This window comes from Physeter macrocephalus, chromosome 15 (genome assembly GCF_002837175.3).
Source record: "Physeter macrocephalus isolate SW-GA chromosome 15, ASM283717v5, whole genome shotgun sequence".
Lineage (NCBI taxonomy): Eukaryota > Metazoa > Chordata > Mammalia > Artiodactyla > Physeteridae > Physeter > Physeter macrocephalus.
Window position 1 is genome coordinate 40,654,504 of NC_041228.1, and position 7,812 is coordinate 40,662,315.

Here is a 7,812-nt window from a genome sequence, read left to right on the forward strand (position 1 = left end):
TAGCTTGCTTATACAATACTTATATACATGATATTTAGCCTAATTGTTTTAATCATTTCCCTATTTTCAGACATTTAAATTGTTTCCACATTTTTATATAGCTAATACTACCGTGAACATCTTTATGCATAGAGCAATTTTCTGAATTTTGTATTTTCTCTTAGAATGGAGAAATGGAAATGAAATTGCTGATTTAAAAGCTTAAAGTTTTTAAGAATCTTATTACCTATCAGCAAATTACACTCCCACTTGAGATGTAAAATATCAGAATAGAATATTTGGAGTCTCTTTCAGTTTCCTAATTTGGTATTTCAACACCTCATTAGAAAAGTCATGTGATGCTTTAGCTCTAACCTACATCTCACCTATTGCGATGTGTTCTCATTTTCATATTATCTGTTCTTGGTTTAAATATCTCCCAGATACTCACCACATTTTGTGTAATTACTGAAAGAATCTCATCCAACTTCCCTTAGGAATTTTTTTAAGTACTATAAAAGTCAAATTACTTAAATCTACCTAAATTAACTCTTCAAAGAGGTATGCCAATTCTCACCAAAGGCGTAAAATTTAGTTCCAAGCAAGTGTCGAGATTTCATTTCATTTCCATTTGTGGAAACACCATTTTATTCCTCTCTCCCAAATTCTTCTCTATAAAACAAAAAAGGCAATAACTCATACATTTTTTTCTCACTAGATTGTTTCAATAACAATAATAAGAGCTACTTTTTATTGGGTGCCTAATCTATGCCAGGAATCATGTTAGGCACCTTACATGATCTCTAATTCCCATAATAAACTTGCAAAGTATCATCATGCTCTCTTGATATCTGAGGAAAACTGAGTCTCAGAGAGGTTAAAGAGCCATGGAAAATAAAGGGTGGGATCAGAGTTGAAGTGGATTTGGCCAAAATCAAGCCTTCCTCTACAGAAATATAAACAAACACACACTAGTCAAAGTTATGGCTCAAAAAAGCAGGAGAGGGGGTCTCTTTTGTGCAGCACACCAGCTGTCTTGGGGCAACAAAAGGAGGCATGGACATAATGGTTCACCCTTTATGTCATAGATAGAATTTAAAGGCGACTATAAAAAAACCTAGCTAACCAACCTTGTGAAATAGCTGCTGAGAAACAAACAAAAAAGTTGAGAAAATGAATGCATAGTCTGAAGATGGTTTTCCCTGTGGCTTAGTTTAATCAGCTTATAACACCCAAGAACAGCACGGCTAAGCTAGTTTTTTCATTCAATGCCATATTCAAGCGATGTTGTTTCACAGCTTTAATAGTCCTGTCAACATTCATCAGGGAATCAGTGCAGCCCTCCAGAATCCTGCCATAAAAACACAGCGGCTTTTTTAAATTAGAGTTGTGCAACCTTCAGCACACCCCAACTCTATGTTGAAATGATGTGTCTCACTCTCACCTTAAGCTCACCAAGATTCAGATGAATCCAAGGGAAGCAGAGAGGGGTCAACATGGGCCCAGATGAACAAATGTATTTTCATAGGTTTCACAGTAAACTTTTAACTCTTGATGCCATGGTTTTTTAAAAAATGAATAAATTATGGTAGGAAAACCTAACTCTCACCAACATGACAGTTGTTAGGTAATCTATATGCTGGACACAAGTTCTGTGAAACATAGAAAAGTAGATGTAAATTCAAGATTCTGGTGGCATCAAGGTTGCTATATGCGTGTATATACATGCATATAGCACCTGCACAGAAAATGTTATTCAGGCAGGAAATTGGGAGCCTAATTTAATTTGTCAGTTTTATTATTATTTTAAAAAATGATATTATTTACCAAGAGTCTTGCATCCATGTTTTTTTTTAATATAATGAGTCTTCTATGATTATCATCCCTGGTTTTTGAATGGATCTGTGTACTCACTGAAAATCTATAGCTGGAGGTATTAGGAAAGAGGAGGGTATTCAACAGTAAAGTATAGACACTTGCTGCTTTTCCTAAAAATCTGATTGCAGAATCCTAGATGCTTTGCTATTAAAACCACAATACATTGGGCTTCCCTGGTGGTGCAGTGGTTAAGAATATACCTGCCAGTGCAGGGGGCACGGGTTCGAGCCCTGGTCTGGGAAGATCCCACATGCCACGGAGCAACGAAGCCCTTGTGCCACAGCTACTGAGCCTGTGTTCTAGAGCCCATAAGCCACAACTACTGAGCCCGCGAGCCACACTGCTGAAGCCTATGCACCTAGAGCCCTGTGCTCTGCAACAAGAGAAGCCACCGCAATGAGAAGCCTGTGCACCACAATGAAGAGTAGCCCCTGCTCACCAAGACTAGAGAAAGCCCGTGCACAGCAACAAAGACCCAATGCAGCCAAAAATGAATAAATAAAATAAATAAATTTGTAAAAAATAAATAAACATAAAACCACAATACATTATGGTAATGGTCACTTCTGGGTTTGAAGCTTCCATTGTCCATGAATTAAATGGAAAAAGTTTGTTCTTTTTATTTTTGCAATTCACTACTCAGGAGCTGTATTCAAAAATAAATAGCTCTAGGCAACTATAGGAAGAAAACTTCCAGTTGAACTGATATGAAACCCATTTGCTAAATACGGGGGTAAATTAAGGTTTTAAATTATACAATGTAAAAGTAAATAGCTCTTACAATGGCAAGAAATAGAAAAATGCATACTCTGAATCTCCACCTATTAGCGATCTTTTTGCCACAGCTGTCATTTCCTCTAAGATTAAATAATATGTTAAACATGATTTGGTCTTTTTTTAAAGTGTATATTTACTATAAATCAATTATCTTGAATTTGATCTCAAATTTAATTTTTCTTCAAATAAACATATACAGCATCAAGTAGTATAGATATAAAAAAAAAAAAACAACTTTCCTCACTTACTCAGAGTATGCCAATCATGAAATCAAAATACTGTTTCATTTTTTAAAATAAACCAAAACTTTTTATAAAATGTTGCTTTCCAAAAATTCATGTACAAATTTTGACCTCACTTTTGTAATTTTCCTTGGCAAAATTTCTGGAATAAATTAATCAAGTGCAACCCTCCACAGGAAAACACTTCCAAAAAATAACTTCCTCCATTGAAATGGAGTCTACAGAATGACAAGTGACTTCTCCACTTGACAATGTAAAATTTAATGCTTATTTGCCAAAATATTCATTTTTATTGATAAAAGGAGACTTTGATTGGCAATTCATGAGATATGTGAAATAATTTATTTCCTGTTATATCCCAAATATTCAGGTACAAATATATCTGAATATCTAGAATAGATGCGTTGGAAAGAGAAGAGCAAATCTGGGGTCATATTTTTATTCAGGGTAGTAATCTAAGAATATTCCTACATTTTGATAAATTAGGTTTGAGGCCAAAGTGGAATAAAACAGGTAAGGAAATTAAACTTGTTAAATTTTTTGTAATTGTTGTAATGGGAAGTAACATCTCATAAACTTGTCTAGGAAGAAAATTCTGACCTCCTGTAATAAAGTCAATATGTGCAGAGAAATGGCATGAGTGTCAAATTAAGGGTTGATCTGTCTTCCCTGGAAGAAATACCAGGCCACCTTTGGTCAAGGACTAACTTCATAAATGAGCCTAGCAGGTAGTTACCCAACCTGTATGTTCTGAAAACTCTAGCAATGCTGCCTTTCTCAAAACATCTTTCCAGTGTCCGTTACTGGTACCTGAAATTCCACCATTAGAAGATTATTATCCTCCTTTCATGTTTTGTCCCATGCTAAAATGTAAATACTACAGAGAATAATAATATATGAAGCTTATCAGTCATTTCTGTCTTCATGGTGATGAGTTAACTGAAGAGATAAATAAAGTTTGAAATAATCATCTGTAATGGGAAAGGAAATGCTAGTAAAGGGAGAAGGCCCTGGAAGATTCTGGAAGGCACTGGGAATTATGGGAGGTCATGGGGAGAGAAGGGAAGGCAATTTTTTAAAACGTTTTATTTTATATTGGAGTATAGTTGATTAACAATGTTGTGCTGGTTTCAGGTGTACAGCAAAGTGATTCAGCTATACATATATATGAATCTACTCTTTTTCAACTTCTTTTCCCATTTAGGTTATTACATAATATTGACCAGAGTTCCCCGTACTATATAGTAGGTCCTGGTCGGTTATCAATTTTAAATATAGGGAAGGCAATTAAGCCAATGGAAGCTTCACGGTTTCTATTTAAATGGAGTTATAATCCTCCTGGGGCATAGCTGCATGGGGGGAAATGTTGCTGGTTGGGTCAAACTCTGCTTCTAAGAGCTAGGAAGATAACACAAGTAAGGTCTTTTGAAACAGAAAATAAAGTATAAAATAGCTAAGAAAACAAACCGTCTTTTGATTTGAAAATATGATCCTCAAAGAGTCAGATCTACAGACATCTGTAACTGCAGCATTTCTTCTTCTGTGTCTACAACATCATTAGAAGGCAAGAAACCCAACAGCAACTCTTTCAGAGGAGGGTCCAAGGGAACATAAGTATTTCTCTAAGTGTGTTCCATGGAATACTTAAGTGGATAGATGCTAGAGTGATGAGTGGGAGGGAGTTCTTTAGATAAGTAAGTAAGTCTGAGAAAAGCTTTACACCATAGGTCTCTCTTAAAGGGTTAAAACATGTGTATGGCAGAGACTATTGCGTGTTCATGTCTATCCCTTGCTCTCCAGATCACATTTCCCAGCATTCATTTGCAGTTAGGTGTGGCCATGTGCTGGGTTCCAGACAATGGGATGTGCTTTCTGGGTAGAAGTCATGTGTACTACTCTCTGGATTGGCCCATAAAACCTCCCATGCACCATCTTCCTTGCTCTTTGCTCCCTCCAAATGTCTGGAATGGAATAAATCTGGGGTGATCTGAGGACCTCTTCATTGAGGATGATGAAATTGATGGATGGTGAGTGGCTTTAGGACTTACCTTTTGGAGGCAGCCACCTAATCAAAAGCTCTACTGTTGGACCATGTCATGAGCCAGAAATATATCTTATAATGTTAAGCCACTGAGATTTCAGTATTTTTTCCTATTACAACGCTTTAGGTATGTATCCTAACTAATAAAATGCTTTGCATCTTAAACGTCTGAAAGGCATTGCAGTTAAAAAATCATATTTACTTTTATTAAACCCAATATTTTCAACTGATTTAATCACAGTACCTTTATGGTTTTGTTTTGTTTTTACTTTAACAACTATTAACTAGTAGAACTATAGTTTTTTTATTGGGGAAAAACTATGTCTTTCTTTAGGGAAGACTCACTAAGCCTTTCTTCACTCCCTCTAGCCTTCTAGAAGTTTATTCCAGCTAGAAGAGACGTTTATTCTAGGTAGAAGAGGAGAGGACTAAGAAACAAACTATGGCCAGGATTATGGGGATGTACAGCACCAGGGATTTTAATTATAAACTCACCCACAGAGCCATGTTAGATATTCCAATGCAGAATTAACTAGGTGAGTGCAGAGAACAGAGGCATATGGTCTCTGAGGAAGCAGCTCAGAGACAGCCTCTACCACAACTGGGAGCTGGGCCTGGCCCAAGGGGAGCTTTGCCTTCATCCACGAGGACTTTGATGTCAAAGAGACCTTCTTCAATTTCTCCAAGATGGAAGTGACTGACCCCTTTTGACCCTGTTCTCATCAAGGTGAAAATTTTCCACCTGGACAAGTACAAACAACTCAAGTCAAGGTGCCCATGATGTACTGGGCAGGCAAGTTTGCCTCCACAGTTGATAAGAATTTTCGTTGCCACATCCTCAAACTGCCTTATTGAGGAAATGCCACCATGCTGGTGGTCCTCATGGAGAAGATGGGTGACCATCTTGCCCTTGAAGACTACCTGACCACAGACCCGGTGGACACACAGCTCAAAAACATGAAAACCAGAAAAATGGAAGTTTTCTTTCCAAAGTTCAAATTAGATCAGAAGTATGAGGTGCATCTACAGGAACTGAGGAATACGTAAAACACAGCATGGAAAGGCGATCAGCACAATCCAGGTGGTGAGGAATAATTTGCAAGAGAAAAATATTTCATTTCTTTGACAAATTAGTTATAAGGGAAAAAAGGAAGTGGGAGTGGTCTATATATTGAAAAAGCCTTAAGAAATATATCTGTCATTTGCAATGTGTCATCTTTATCTAGATCATGATTCAAACAAACTATAGTGAAATATGACATTTGTGAGAGAATAATTTAACAGTGGATACTATTAAGTATTCTTAATAATATCTGACAATTGTATTGAATTTATGATCATAAAAAGTCCTTAGGGACTTCCCTGGTGGCGCAGTGGTTAAGATTCCGTGCTCCCAATGCAGGTTCCCGGGTTTGATCCCTGGTCAGGGAACTAGATCCCGCCTGCAGCAACTAAGAGTTCGCATACCACAACTAAGGAGCCAGCGACCTGCAACTAAGGAGCCCGCCTGCCACAATTAAGACCCAGTGCAACCAAATATATATATATATATAAAATTTAAAAAAAGAGTCTCTATCTTCTAAAAAAAAGGATGAGGTACATGAACTGCTGAAGGAGATGGGAATCAGCAGAATCTTCTCACCCTGGGATGACCTGAGTGAACTCTCAGTTACTGCGAGAAATATTAAAATAACCAAGGTTTTACAAAGAGCAATGATTGAGATTAGTAAAGAACTGAAGCAGTGGCGGGAAACCTGTCAGAAATCACTGCTTATTCCATGCCTCCCATCATCAAAGTGGACCAACCATTTCATGATCTGTGAAGAAACCTCTAGAATGCTGCTATTTCTGGGCAGGGTGGTGAATCCAACTCTCCTGTGACCTATGACATGCATGAGTATTTAGAACCATAGCAAAAGTTGAATCTGAGGTGTTTGAACCTACACAGGACACTGGCACTGGGTATCGAAAAGAGAGAGTGTCCCCCCTTGTCCTCAAATGCTAGTTTGAGTCGTTCTGAGATAAACCTGAGTATTAAATTCAAACTTATTTTAAGGAGAAAAAAATAAAGTAAAAGGAGGGGAAAAAGCAAGAATCATATATAGAAGCTAAGGATTAGTGAGAAGAGACAAGTGTGGTAACAAGGTTCTAATTTTTTTTAATTTTGCCTTACTTTCCTTTTTTCATATAAGGAATCATTATACAGGAATAGTAATTACTAATAATGGCCTTGTTCAGTTACTTTAATAAAAATACCTATTGTGATCTTGTATCTATCAGGACTCTATCAGAACAAGCAACTCAAATGAAGGCTATTTATTGGTCTCAGAGGCAGGACAAACCTTAGTACTGGTTTGCTCCAACTGCTCTATGATGTCCTCAAGGACGGGCCTTTTGGCCTTGCTGTTCTTCCTCCGGTGAGATTAACAGCATTTTCAGTTTGCTTTCCATTGTGGTAGCAAGAAGTGCAGTGGTTCTAGGGTTTGCATCCGTACATCAGAGGAGAACTTATTTCCCCCAAGAAAACTTCACCCACATTTTGTTGATCTAATGTAGGTCAACACCCCTTTTTTTGAAAACATCTTTATTGGAGTATAATTGCTTTACAATGGTGTGTTACTTTCTGCTTTATAACAAAGTGAATCAGTTATACATATACATATGTCTCCATATCTCTTACCTCTTGCATCTCCCTCCCTCACACCCTCCGTATCCCACCCCTCTAGGTGGTCACAAAGCACAGAGCTGATCTCCCTGTGCTATGTGGCTGCTTCCCACTAGCTATCCACCCTACGTTTGGTAGTGTATATACGCCCATGCCACTCTATCACTTTGTCCCAGCTTACCATTCCCCCTCCCCGTATCCTCAAGTCCATTCTCTAGTAGGTCTGCATC

At 37.6% G+C, this 7,812-nt stretch overlaps 1 pseudogene; it reads left to right on the forward strand.

Annotated features, from left to right (window-relative positions):
• The first annotated feature begins 4,362 nt into the window (after positions 1–4,362).
• Positions 4,363–6,798, forward strand: LOC102984424 (protein Z-dependent protease inhibitor-like; annotated as a pseudogene).
• Positions 6,799–7,812: the final 1,014 nt, after the last annotated feature.